Source organism: Gavialis gangeticus, unplaced genomic scaffold (assembly GCF_001723915.1).
Source record: "Gavialis gangeticus isolate Ggan-Ray unplaced genomic scaffold, GavGan_comp1, whole genome shotgun sequence".
Classification (NCBI taxonomy): Eukaryota; Metazoa; Chordata; order Crocodylia; family Gavialidae; genus Gavialis; species Gavialis gangeticus.
The window spans coordinates 84,014,866-84,029,515 of NW_017729025.1; the positions used below are offsets into that span (position 1 = coordinate 84,014,866).

Consider the following 14,650-nt stretch of genomic DNA (forward strand, 5'->3'; position numbering starts at 1 on the left):
CTTTATACATCTCTCAGGAAGCTGGATTGAATCCAGGACTTGGGTGGTTATAAGCAGTCTATAAGTTTGCTTAGTGGATTTTTCCAGGGGTTGATCCTGCAGGGACAGAGGCCAGCTGGGTTGTAATGGGAGGCAGAGAAGAGGCTTCTGGAAGGAAAGCCCCAACAGAGGACAGCTCTGCACTAAGGACTGTGACCCAACAGGGAACTGGGAAAAGTTCTTAGTTTTTTTTTCCCCACAATGCTTTTACCAAACAAGAATCCAAAGGGGAATTTTAGTGAGAGATCTATTTCCCTTTCCCCCTGTTGGAGACTAACTGGATAGAAACTAAGGCAGTAGCACAGTTGGAAATGAGGCTGGGTATGCCTAGCTTCAGTGCCATGTAGGAAAGAGAATTTGCTTATTTCCAGGCATTTGCAGTCCATCCTTATTATTGGCAGGTGGGATTATGACATTAGAGGAGACTTAGCACAACATAGAGCTCATTTCAGTTCCAGAAACTATTATATTCTGATTAATAGGTTGTGAAAACTATACAAAATGGTGCTTGTTGCACCTAATACCCTTTGCCATCATTGTTACTTCCTAGCTGGAAAAAAACTGTTGTTGTGCTTGTTAAAGGCATAGTTTAAAATGAAACAGCTCTGCTTGTAGTAATAGTACTGCTGATGTCAGTGAAGTGATGTAGTCCTTTTATTAGACTAACATTAGCTAGTCACAGGAAGCATAAATTAGAGGCAGTATAGCTGCACAGCACACAATCTCTTGGACTTTCAGCTGCTTTGAGCAGAGACTAATAATTACTGTGTTCTGTAAGGTACTGAGCACACTCCTGGTGCTCCACAGAGAGAGGAGGGAAATCCAGCACTCCAGCCTGAGCATCTCTAGTCTGGGTTTGTAGTAGTTATTTGTGGTGTGCTCTTCTCCTTAATTATTGCTCTCTAGAATGATAAAGCACAAGATGAAAGGAAATGAAACAACCAGGCTTATTAAGGTTAATTCCAGAACTGTTAGCTAAGAACATACAAGTTATGTGGCTGACAAACCTAAATAGACAACACTCAAAGAACAGCAATGTAAACTATGGCTTACATCCTCCCAGTGAGTGTTGCAAAGCAAGCAATAGGGAAAAGGTAGACACAAGAAGGCATACACCCCTCAAGCCAGTTTTCCCAGCTAATCTCTGGAGAATCTCTGCCCGGAAGTGAAGTCTCTTGGAGCCCTGTCCATCTAGACCCGTTCAAGGAAAATGTCTTGCCCGCACTGTTGTAAAGGTTTAGGCTTCTGCTATTTCAGGTGCAACCTCCCTGTTCCTAGAAGAAGACAGCAGTTTTCAGGACACTTAGCTGCATAGATCTGGAGAAATACATCTACTGGCAAAGCAAAGAAACACAGCAAAAGGGCAGCCATGAGGATCAAACTGGGATACTGAGTTCCTGGGGCCAGCATACATGTCTGATGGCAGAAAAAAGCAGTGCAGTTGTCCAGACAGGTGGCGCACTGATATGGGACAGTGATGCACCAATGCAGGCTAAAAACAACACAGAAAGCTAGCTCCTACAGCCCAGAGGCTAATGTGAACCAGGTGGGAGAGGCAAGGAGGCACAGATTCATGTGAAAAACAAGGTATTAACTTTAATGGTGGTTGTCAAGGTGGCAAGACTCCTCATACTGCCTAAGGGCAGATACAGTAATGTGTGCCTGTACTCTGAGCTTATTTCAGAGTGGCCTCTGCAGGATGTATGTAATGTCTGGCCATTCCTGCAATAGCCACACCTGGTTTTTCACCTGGTCACTCCTAATAGGGCCCAGGTGGTGCCAAGGCCTCATACTGGCTTTTAGTTTAAGGAACAGTTTCTCCTTTGTGTGGCCTTGCAGAAGCAAGCAAATCTGCATCTGGGAACAGCCGCTGGAAGGTGAGAGTGCCCCACTTTCCATGCATGATATCTCCATCGGGGCAACAATGTTCACACACTTTCATGGTTGCACAGAAATTAATAGATGGGACAATCAGCCTGTTGGTTATGTGCAGGGGAACCAGCTCTTACCTGCCTCTGGCTTTGAGGAGCTGTCCAGCCTTCTTTTTTCTAACCTTGTTTTTGCCCAGGAATCTGCCTCTGGGTGGTTCTTGTAGCCATGTAGAAAACCCTTTCCCCCCCCTTAATACCTCACAAAGGAGACATTATCAACATCTGATCAGGGCAGGTGTTTAGGAAGCCTTCTGTTTTCCCATGTGATTGTGTGGATTGCCTAGCTCATGGTGAGGAAGGAGTTAGAGAACTGCTGGGTGGGGTTGGCTCTGTCCAAGTAGGTATGCTTGCAGACAATGCAAGCAGAGACTGGTATTAAAAGGGGGGAAAGTAAGGCTCTCAGTGCTGACTGAGCCTAGCTCCTGGGCAGATGTTCTCTGAGGAATCATATGTCCCCTGTGTCCCTTTCTATCCCAGCTTAGACACTACCTCAGTGAATTCAATCAAATGCATTTCCAAGAAGTGTTTTTCAGCTCTGGACTACTTTCCAGCTGGAGACCTCCCTACTTCATATACAACTTTTTTGCATGGCCTCCAGCTACTCACCTTGCACTGAATCAGAGGCCTTCTGTGAGCACAGCTGCTTCTGTTAGTGGCCATTATTATCTAACTACACTGAAAACTTGAGCTCATGCAAAGTGGTAACTCCACTGTGGCTTAACAAGGTTGTCAAATGCTTTGAACCAGATTTGTAGAGAAGACTGGAATGTGTTGGGAATTGGTTTAAAGGGAACTCCATATATTAATCCAGGCAGTGTTAGGGGCCTAGGAAGGGATGAAAGATTCATTTGTTGAACAACCTGAGTCCTACCTGTCTCTGTATCTGTAATGTTTCCATAACTTTAGTATCTGTATGGATAAGACCAAGTGTGTTCTATCTATATTGGAAAAGTATTGCATTATATCACAGTCTCCTGCCATTGAAAACTTAGTGATGGAGATAGACCTTTATCTGAAGCATGATTCATGTGAATATAACACACATTTGGGTCTCATTTCACAGGCCTAATCTGATTGGGACATAATTAGTCCAGTACCCAGTTTTAAAATGCATTGTGTTGACTGTGAAGATGGAGCCCAAATAAATCAAAGGTAGGACTAATCTGTTTTTACTAATGCTCATCTCTGCTGAGTACTGAAGAGTCTCTAGCCAAAATCTACAAAGAATGTATGTTCTTAGGTTGCTACAGAGAGTCCTCAGGTCTGAGAGCATTTGGCCACAGATTTTACATCACATCTATTGCCTCACAGCTAGCTGTAATACCATAGTTCATCATACACTGGATATCCTCATGCCTGGGGCACAATATGAGTCTGGTGAATTCTGACTTCCTTCAGCCATCTAAGAACTGCAGTGATAACTGTACTTTGCTACACAAGTTATGTATAATGATTCAGAAAATATTTCACTGCTAGTTTTTTAACTGTTTTAACATAACAGCATGCATTTCATTGACACTGGAGCTGACCTTCAGCTGGTCATGCCATGAGCCCTGATACCAGGCCTGGGGGATGTCAAAATATGAGTTCTATTTTTAAAAGATGGAACATTTTTATGGCTTGTTTCCCATTTTGTGTCTGCATAGATTTGGTGCACATGTAGCACCCTTCCCATTTATGCCTGGTTAACATCTGAACTGCTGCACAAATATAATGTGTAGAAGGGGACCTTAGAGCCATTTTGTCCTTATTCGCCACAATTCCTCCCCAGCTACTTAAGTTCTTTTCTGGATTGTTTGTTTCTTTGTTTATAAGCTAAACTAAATCAGGAACAGTGATATAACAATGTCCTCTTCAGATGCATTAGAAAGTGAAGACATCTGCCTGGCTTCTCTCTGGAGCCCCAGGCAGCAGGTTCTAGGTGTGTTTGGGTCGGAATCTAAATGTTGCATGTCAGTCCAGTGCCAGAAGGCATCCAGGAGGACTCAAGGTTGGATTGAGAGCCACGTTTGAGAGGGTGTTTTGGATGCCCCAATTTACTGTAGTGGTAATGGAGAGAAGAAGAAACAAAAAATCTTATGGGGAGGAACCTAAATCCAGGTTGGCAGTCTTAATCTGAGAAACTGTGCACTGAGGATGGGAGATTTTCCCAATTCCCCCAAAAGATACCCAGTGAATTTTTACTGGAGTGAACAGAAGCCGAAGTCCGAGGCTAAAACATCTGCCCACAGCAGGTATCCCATATTGTGCTGGGAGTGGCAGTGCCTCAAATGATCCTGGGCGCCAGCACCCTGCTTTTGGTGCAGCTCTTGACAAAACCCACTCTTGTGTGCCTGCTCTGAACACTGCCTGCCTGTTTGTCAGCACCTGCCACAGTTTGCTCTATATTTATGCCTTCAGCATTGCCTCTCGCAGTGTAGCCATTCCTGTGTCCATGCCCTTGGGCTCTTTGTCAGTTTAATTCAATAAAAGTTATTTCTAAAGTATCATCTTCACTATATTACCCTAGTAACTCTGTTGTGTAAACAGAATGAGTTCTCCTGTCTAATCCCTTGTACTTCTCTTGCATCTGAGAAAAAGGTATATGGTATATAAACTGTACAGCACTTAAGCTGTAGAAGGGAGATGTAAAATACTGTAGAACAAGCCTGTGTTCCCTTTCTCCTCCATCCAGTTTCCCCTGTTTTGTGTCTGCTGCTTCCAGTTCTGAGGAAAAATGAGCTAAAGGGGAGCAGCCATTGGAACTTGCCTGAATCAACATCTGGGAAGGATCAGGAAGATAACCATTAGCTTAGCAGAGAAGTGTCAGAGCTCTGTTAGGAGTCAAGGGATCTGTTTTTATTTTATTCTTCAAGAAAATGAAATGTCCTATTACTGCTGGTTTCTCAGTCTGTGGGGGACAGCTGAAGCAGGAACGTCTGCACTTTTCATGTGGCCTTCATAAACAAACCAAAAAAGCAGCCCAGCAACCACCAGGGGAAGTGACAGCTGGCCCATAGGGTAGAACTTAAAGCAATCGGCACCTTTCTGTATCTTACCCTAACTGTGCTTTCCGTGCTGCATGGAAACTTTCAGTTTCTACCATTAAAAAGGGCTGAATTGGGGGTATTAGAAAAGCAAAATCTAGTGAAAAGAAATAATTAAAATATTAAGGGTTAGATTCTCTGGGTTGCTGAGACTAATGTGCTGAGACTTTAATGTCAGTGATAGCAAGTAGTGACTTGCCCTTGTGGAGGAAGCAGTCTCTGTGCAGCAGGAAGATGGTGGAGGTACGTTTAGTAATACTGCCTGCAAGTATATAAAAATCATGAGTCAGGTCCCTAACAAATTTTCTTAAATTATGGAATTTTAAAAGTATGGATTTTATGTTTTTTGCCTAGGTTTTTGTGCCTTTAAGGAATGTTAAAGTCACATTTCCAAGTTCTTTTTCTGTAAGACTAATGTTTCAATATTTACACAGACAGGTTGTTAGCCATATTAGTCTGAAGTCAGGCAGAAGGCAGGGTACTTTGCACCTTATAGACTAACTAATTTAGAAATGTATATAGCACAGGCTTTCATGACCTGGAGCCCATTTCATTAGATGCTGTGGAAGGACATGCACAGACCAATAAAATGGAGGCAGTGATTTGAATACAAAAGGTGGGAAGGGAGGAGGGTGAGAGAAGGGGGTGGGAGGCAGCAAACAAGAAAAAAAATCATAGGAACAAAGCTAGTCCAGGGAATGAGTAAGAATCCATGCTCCCTGTTTAAACCATACTTAATGCAACCCAGGCTATGGATAATTTCTTGTTCTACAATTTTCCTGTTCAAAATGCTTTTTAAAATATTGCTGCCTGAGAACAGCCATCCTGAGGTCAGCAACAGAGTGCCCAGGGAGATTAAAGTGTACTGCCACAGGCTGTTGTTTCTTTCTGCAGCTGATGTCAGATCATTCATTCTTACATGAAGAGATCATGTAAGATCTGTCCAATGTAGACAGCAAAGAGGCATTGTAAGCAGGTGGTGGTGTATATGACAGTGGTAGACTTGTAGGTGAATGAACCTCAGATATTTTATACTCCTTGTTATTTGGTCCAGTGTGGTCTATATTGATGTGGCACAGCAGGCATTTGGGTCCGTTGCAAGACCTTCGTGAGGATAGGAGTTAGTCTGTTCCTTGAGACACATCTGTCACTTTAGAGATGCCATCTGAGGTTGTTACTTACAGCCCTCAGCTTGTATACTTGGGGTAGGCAACCCCCAGCATTTTGCTTGGCACGCACACCTCAGGGTGGATGGCAGGGAAGCTGCCAGTGGCCTGATCCTTGCTTTTGGCTGTTACAGAGCAGTGGTGCTCAACTTCTGGCCTATGGGCCAGATGCAGCCTACAGAGCTATGTCATCTGGCCCACAGGTCTAGAAAATTGGCAACAGAGGAGCAGGGGGCATTAATTACTGCTTCCCTGCTGCCAAATTTCTGGACCTGTAATAAGCCCTGTGGGCTGGATGACATGGTCTTCAATGTGGGACTGGATCTGGGAGCATGGGGCCAGGCCAGCACACCATATCACACCTTTGGACCAACCTGGCCCTGGGATCCAGTCCACAAACCAGCCCTGTGCCCCACTTCTGGCCAATGGGGCTAGGTAAGTTGAGCACCACTGGTATAGAGATTTGAAGTCTAAGAGCCTGTCGGCATGATGGGGCTGCTGCTGGCATAGCTGTGTTAGTGAAGATGTAGCATATGGCAGAAGAGGCTTTTCTCACAGGATAGTTGTACTACCTTCCTGGGTGAAAAAAAAGCTAAGCTCTCTTCTGGCATAGCTATATCCAGATGGTGTTGGCGGGGAGGGGGAGCTTACCAATATAGCTACATTAGCTACAGCAGCATTTCCCTACCCTTGTGGGTTTGCACCCCATCACAGGCAAATTAAATTTACTCGTGCCCTTCTCTTGCACCCCTTACTTCAGTCACCAGCATTTCCCGGAAGGGAAGTGGCAGCAGCAGCTGAAGTACAGGGTGGGGGCAAGAGAATCAGCAGAGAGGAAAGTGGTGGGTGGCACCTGAATTTGGGGTGGGGCACCACTGATTGCCTAGGAACCTTTTGGACTCTGGCACAGGAGTATGCCCCATAGCTTGGGAAAAGGTGAACTAGAGGATATGCGGATTTCAAGCCCCCGGCTGATTGTAGCTATGACAACAGAACTTGGTCTGTGCTCCAAAGTTCTGTGCTACAAAGCCTGTGTTTCTCCCAGGAAAGTAACTTAGGAGATTGCATTAGTGGTGAGAGCAAGTGAGGTCTTCCTCCCTGGTGACCTGATGACTCAGTTCTGAGTACCTCTTAAAGCAGCTCCATTGGAACACAAAATCCTCAGGCATCACAGGGCACCAAGCAGGAAAAGTTACAAAGCAGAACAATCACCTGCTTGTCTGCTGCATGTCCCTTCTGGCCTGGTCATCAGAGTTGTTGAGTCCTAGTGAATTTACTTTTTGTACACAGAGACGCACAGCAAGTACAGGGAAAACAGACTGGGCCTTTTATTAGGCCAGCTTAAACTTGTTCAGTATTTCTAAAAATCACTGCCTGCTTATACTTAGCCTCTTAAATCAGCTTTTAGGTACTTAAATAGATGGTCTGGTTTTCAAAAATACCGAGGCTTCAACACCTCTTGGTGGAAGGGAGAAGCAGATTGGGTGCCCAACACTTTTGCAAATGAGGCCACTTCTTAAGGTGCCTACATATGGAGTTAGACTTCAGTATCTTAAAACTTGGCCTTATTTTTCCTCCCAAAGAATGTAAATCTTACCCATTCTCCAGCCCCATCCTAATCTTCAGAAATGTCACATTTCTGAAAAAAGCTTGAAGATTATTCGCCCTGCACTTCATGCCTATTTACACACATATAAGGAAAATGTACCAAGGGCAGGAATACATTTTTTATACATGGCTTAAATTTTGAAGAGTTGTTCTTATATAGTCCAAATAAAAAACAATCTAAGCAAAGAACAAAGACAATGCATAGCCCAGCCACATCAGTGTCCTGAGCTGCAGAGGAACCAAGCTTCCACAACTCCAGTAAGAGCAAACAGAATTTGCCGGTGCTCAGCAATTCTTAGTAATAAGGCCAAGGCGTGCACTTCTGACATTTTCTAAGAGTGACAGGAGAAGAGCCAGGTGGAGGGAGCATAATCCCACATTCCCTGCCTGATCCATTGATGCAAAGAAGAGCTTTGTGTACATTATGGGCTGAAAATTCAAGAACAAAGCTAGGATAGCATTGACATGAAATTCACAGAGCTCTAACTTTATTGGTCTGTGTTCTCCTTTTATGTGATCCATTTATCAGGATATTTCAACAAGGAAAATATGTTCTGATTCAAATAATTCACAAAGTGTCCCTTTTGCCTTGAACCCTTGAGTAGTTTTACTGAATTCTTTTCAAGATGATGTTTCTTAAACAAACAAACAAACAAACAACCCCCCCCCCCCCGCAAAGCTTGTGGGCAACAGTTTTCAGATGTATAACTTGCTTTGTTTACAGGCATTTGTTCTTTCTCTGTATTTATGATGTCTAATATGAGGCTCACCATTGAAGCAACACAACTTGAGAAAATAACTGCAGAGGAATTATATAGCCAATCATTGTGCAATATCCTCTTTGAAGAGGCAAAATCCATGACCCCAGTGGTGAGAATTAAAATCCCAGTGCCTCTCATTATTATAGTACACTAGCACCTGTAGGTTTTAGTCAAGATTAAGGATGCATTGTGCTGGGCAGTGAAAACATATTTAAGAGACTGGTCCTGAAAAATATACAGTCTAAATTAAGACAGGATTTTTGGCTGTAGATGTAAAACACAGGGAGGGGGATGCAGGTTATAGGAAAGAAAACTGAGGATAACAATAGGCATATGTGGCTCCATGGGCTATCCATGTGTATAATTTAGTCTTATATAAAAGTCTGTTATCTATATAAAAGGCAGAAGGAAGCTTCAGCAGGTTACCTGCTTGATCGCCATTATTAGGCCATTTAGGTACCATGTCAAAGCCAATGTGAGCGTAGTGGGTTTGCCATTTGATTCTGGGTGTTCCAGAAATACAGGCCTGTTTCTCTTAATTGCATTGTTTATTGGACGATGAGTCTGAGTAGTGCAGCCAGTTCTAATGCCCCAGGCCTATTCTAGACGATCTCCAATAATAAAGCAGATTTCCACATAAAAATGTGGGAAAGTTTTGGATTTCCTGAAAAATGTTGGCAAAGCAACTATCAGAAACTTCAGCATTCCTCTTCCCCTAGTCCCTTTTGATAGGTCTTAAATTGCCACTAATATTTCAACTGTCACCCATCTTTTAATTTAAATAATTTGTCTAACAGGCAAACATTTCCAATCACATATTTCAGTATCCTTGTTCTCAGAGTTCACATAAACAAGAAAAAATAATTGCAGTTGAACAAGTTATCCTACGTAAACATCTCAGCTGTCCCTCGTATTAGGAGACATCAGACATTTAAGCCCCAAGCTTACACACATATTTGCTGTCTCTGCTCTCTGTCAGACCTCAGAAACAATCATGAGATTGAAGAGGAAGGGAAGAGCACCTTTTTAGCACAATGCCTGAGTTGTTAGGACACTTATCCAGGGAGCAGAAAAATCCAGGTTGTGGGCCCCACCCCTCATCCAGAGGAGATTTGAACCTATGGTTTCCACTTTCCAGCAAAATGCCTTAACCATGAGGCCATAGGCTAAGTATTACTGTAAAGTGTCCTCCACCTCTCCTGTTGAAGATGGTCTACTGGGGAGCCAAGAGGGGAGAACTATGGGGTTCTAAGGGCAGCAAACCAATGGAAGTGCAACTCAGTGAGATAGTACAGAAGCTATCTTATCAGTATGTATCCAGTTTATCCAATGACTATTAAATGCAAAATGCAGAAGCACTGTTGAAGGCAAGGTTCTCCTCCATTTTTTATGACTTTACATGGATTCCATGCTTCCCAGGGGGGAGTAGGCTCTAAAATCTGCCTTACTGGCCTAAAATGGCACTTACACTGCTATCTTAGCCACATAAACACTACTTACTAAAGGTGGAGTTGGATTTGGGCCAAAGAGTCTAGCTTTTCCAATTGTACTGCATGTGTCTGAATGATACATTAGTGTTGTCTTAGTCTGCAGAGAAACTGAGTAGCTCTGAGAAAGATGAAATGCCTTTATTATTTCTCACAAAGATATTAAGGTAGGAACTTAAGGGTGCTTAGAAACTTTGACATTTTGAACCCTTTTACTGCTGGTTCATTATAGCAAGGTTAGATATCACAGGAACATAGTTTGGTGAACTGCTGAAGATATATTGGGTTATACCTCTGGGTCTTTCCTTATAGCATATCCAGATATGCAGGATTTTGACCAGGCTATGTTAGTATCCTAATCCTGTGATTATGCCAGTGCATAATCTAAGGGGTATGATAAATCTCATTTTGTTCACCAGGCTTTTCACGAGGTGTTTTTGGTTTTTTTTGAGTGATCAGTTCTAACACCTGGGGTTTGGAATGAGCCATTTAAGACAGAATAGTTACCAAGGAAGGTAGAAAGAAGGCCATCAGAAGAGATGGAAAGTGGGGAAGAAGAAGGTAGAGGGTAGCTACTGGGAACCAGAACATAGGGTGTAGCAGTTAGCAGGGGAGAGGCATGGTAAGTGGCAATTGCATCTTACCTTGCATCTTACCTCTTTTTGTTTAGTTTTTGCTGTGTATAATTTGGGCTCCTATACTCTCCCTTGGGACTCTTGTGGCTTTAAGCCACAGCTCTGAATGGAAAACAATGTGTAGTTGCACAATTCCTTCTGAGCCCACAGGGGAACATATTCACTGCTACGCCCTGCATACACACACTTTTACAGTAACTCAGATTTGCTGGCCGGAGCAGAGGGGAAGGGGTAAACTTTCTAGCCTCCCCACACACTTGGATGCAATCGTCCCTGTGTTTAGGAGACTGTAGGACAGGAACTGCATACCTAAACAGACACCAGCTACTAACGGGGCTCTACTACTGAGCCTTTTGGCTGTCTTGGTGCATGGAGATATTTGCCTCTTAGGCGCTCACTTCTGCAATTGCTTCCACACAAAATCTTATTGCCTCTGCAGAGCACAATTCAAGCCCCATCCTCCTTCCAGAGAAAAGTGCAAGTCCCATCTCCCTGCCAAGGCCTACCAAGGGCTTATCTCAGCAGCACTGCCCTGAGGGGGAAGGCTAGAAACATCCCAGAGATGATCCTGCAGTACTCCAAAGTTGATGATGGTGTCTCAACCTTTTCAGATGTGAAGCACCTTTGGATAGACTTGATGTATCCCTTGGAAAATGCCAGCTCTTAGTTTTCATTCTGTTATTGAGTGCAGATAAATAACAGAGCTATTTTTCTGTTGCCAAGAACTGAGAAAGTCTGTAACTATGGATTTCTATTTCAAATTGCTGGGCTTATCTTGTGAATCAGGTCTGCACACCTCACGGTGCTAACATTGGGTGGCACCACTGTGGCACCCTTGAAAGGATCTCAAGGTACTCCAGGGTGCTGTGGCCCCCCTGGTTGAGAATCCCTGGGTTAGATGATAGATTTGTATAGGATGGTTTGCATAGGGATAGGGGTACTCAATCCCTGACCTGCGGGCCCAGTAAGGAGTCATTACATGTGGTCCACAAGACTTCCCCATGAGGTGGGAAATATGGTGGCAGGAGAGCAGTGGCCATTAATATGGTCACTATCACTCTGCCAAATTTCTAAACCCCAAGCCCTGTGTGCCTGGTTGCAGCCAGGACATGTCCCCTTCCCCCCATCTGGATTGGGCCACATCCCCTTCCCTTCTGGGGCTGGGATATGGCAGGGCTACCCCCCCCCATGCCCCCTTCCACGTGGCCAGATGGTGCCCATTGCACTAGGGCCAGTGCCAGATCAGGGCCACTGGTGGGATCTGGCTTGCAGATGGACTGAGCACTGCCCATCCAGCCATGGAAAAAGGTTGAGCACCACTGTGTAGGGATACTCCTGTCTCAGGCTATAGATGAAAGATCATAGAATCATAGAAAATTAGGGTTGGAAGGGATCCCAGGAGGTCATCTAATTCAAGGCCCTGCTCAAAGCAAGACCAGGCCCAACTAAATCATTCCAGCCAGGGCTTTGTCAAACCAGGCCTTAACAACCTCCAAGGATGGAGATTCCACCACCTTTCTAGGTAACTTGTTCCACCCTCCTAGTGATAAATTTTTCCTTATATTCAACTTAAACTTCCCTTGCTGCAACTTGAGACCATTGCTCCTTGTTTTGTCATTTGTCACCACTGGGAACAGTCTAGCTCCATCTTCTTTGGAGCTCCCCTTCAGGTAGTTAAAAGATGGCTATTGCTATCAAATCCCCTCAGTTGTCTCTTCTCCAAAGTAAATAAGCCCAGTTCCCTCAGCCTCTCCTCATAAATCATCTGCCCCAGCCCCACAACCATTTTCATTGCCCTCTGCCGGATGGACCCTTTCCAACTTGTCCACATTCTTTCTACAATGGGTGGCTCAAAACTGAAAACTACTCCAGATCATGAATGTCATGTGCCCCCCCCGTGGCTGGGGGAGCATAGCAAGCTCTGGCAGGTGGCGGTGCTGGCAGCGGCGGGAGTGTGGTGGCGGCCAACAGCAATCGCGGACTGCCTGCAGATGCTGCCAGTGGGATCAGTGGCGGGGGTGGCGAGTGGTGACTGCCCGCAGGCACCACCATTAGTGTCAGCAGTGCCTTTTCATAAGGGGTGCACATGCACCTGCGTGCACCCCCTACGCATCACCAATGCTCCAGATGTGGCCTCACCAGTGCAGAATGACTTCCCTCCATCTTCTGGCAACTCTCCTACTAATACAGCCCAGTATGCTGTTAGCCTTCTTGGCAACAAGGGCACACTGCTGGCTCATATCCAACTTATTGTCCACTTTAACCCCCAGGTCCTTTTCTGTAGAGCTGCTGCTTAGCCAGTCAGCTCCCAGCCTGTACTGGTGCATGGGATTCTTCCATCCTAAGTGCAGGACTTTGCACTTGTCCCTGTTGAACCTCAAGATTTCTTTTGTCTCAGTCCTCCAATTTGTTGAGGTTGCTCTGAATCCTAGCTCTGAACCCAGTGTATTTACTACTCCCCGCAGCTTAGTATCATTTGCAGACTTGCTGAGGATGCACTCTATCCCATTTTCCAGGTCGTTGATGAAAATATTGAACAAAACTGGCCCCAGGACCAACCCCTGGGTCACTCCACTTGATACGGGTTGCCAACTAGACATCAAGCCATTGATTACTACCTGTTGAGTTGGATGATCCAGTCAGTTTTCTATCTACCTTACAGTCCATTCACCCAACCCATACTTCCTTACCTTGCTTGTGAGAGTGTTGTGGGAGACCATATCAAAAGCTTTGCCAAAGTCAAGGGACACCACATCCACTGGTCTCCCCACATCCACAGAGCCAGTCACCTCATCACAGAAGGCAATTAGTTGGTCAGGCATGACTTGCCCTTGGTGAATCCATGCTGACTGTTCCTAAAAAGCCTTCTTCTCCTGTAAGAGCTTAGAGATGGATTCCTTGAGGACCTGCTCTATGATTTTTCCAGGGACTGAGGTGAGGCTGACTGGTCTGTAGTTCCCTGGATCTTCCTTCTTCCTTTTGCCCTTTTCTAATCTTCTGGGACCTCTCCTGATTGCCACAGGTTTTCAAAGATGATGGCCAGCAGCTCTGCAATCACATCAGTCAACTCCCTCAGCACCTTCATATGTATTGCATCTGGCCCGGTGGACTTGTACACGTCTAGCTTGACCTTGCGTGTGAAGACCAAGGTAAAAAAGGCATTGAGCACTTCAGCCTTTGCCGCATCATCTGTCACTAGGTTGCCTCCCCCATTCAGTAAAGGACCCACACTTTGCTGGATCTTCCTCTTGTTGCTAAACAAGATCCCTTCCTTTCCAGCTCCACTTCCCTGCCAGTGAGGCCTATTTAACGCATAAAGTTAACATGGGCTCAATGCCCATGGAGCAAGGGTTAGCCTGTTAGTAGGGGGGACTACTGCATGTACACTGAGTGTGGGGGGCAGCTAAAGACAAAACAGGGACAGGAGTGAGGTCAAAGGTTCAAAATGAGTATACCGAGAACAGAGCACACTGGGCCTCAAACGAGTCCAAGGGGCCAGTGGACGCCATCCTGGGAAACTGCCCAGAGTCGTGACTGGAGCAGGGAGAGGAAAACTGTCCCAGCCAGAGCCTCCTTCCTCATCAGGTAGATGGGGTGCTTGGCTAGGGCTGGCAGAGGTTGAGTGGGAGGCTGGGGGCAGCAGTGGATGGGGGGCTTGTGAACATAAAGGTGCAGGAATCCTGCGGCCAGAGCCAGAGCAGGCGGTGCTGGAGGAGGGGTCCCCCCAGCTGGCAGAGGGGCACCTGTGCGAGCCAGCCCCAGCCCCCAGGGGCTCGCCAGCAGCATCAGGCCCCGGGAGGCGGCTCCTCTCGCCAAGGACGCCCCAAGGGCACAGCCGTGGGCCGAGCGGCGCCCCCTCTGCCAGAGGCGGGGGGGAGCTCCCACCCGCTGCAGCGCCCGCTCCCTCCGCTAGGGCCTGCTTGTGCTTTGCCGCCCGCTCCCGGCGCTCGCAACCCGGCGCCGTTTGAGCCGCTCGCGCCGCCATAGCGAGCGCGCC

General features: G+C 45.7%; 1 long non-coding RNA gene across 1 annotated transcript; it reads left to right on the forward strand.

Annotated features, from left to right (window-relative positions):
* The first annotated feature begins 17 nt into the window (after nt 1-17).
* On the forward strand, nt 18-6,242 carry LOC109298777. Its single transcript, XR_002097699.1, has 3 exons — nt 18-1,916; nt 3,034-3,122; nt 4,645-6,242. It is a non-coding gene; the product is annotated as an uncharacterized LOC109298777 (long non-coding RNA).
* The last annotated feature ends 8,408 nt before the right edge of the window (nt 6,243-14,650 follow it).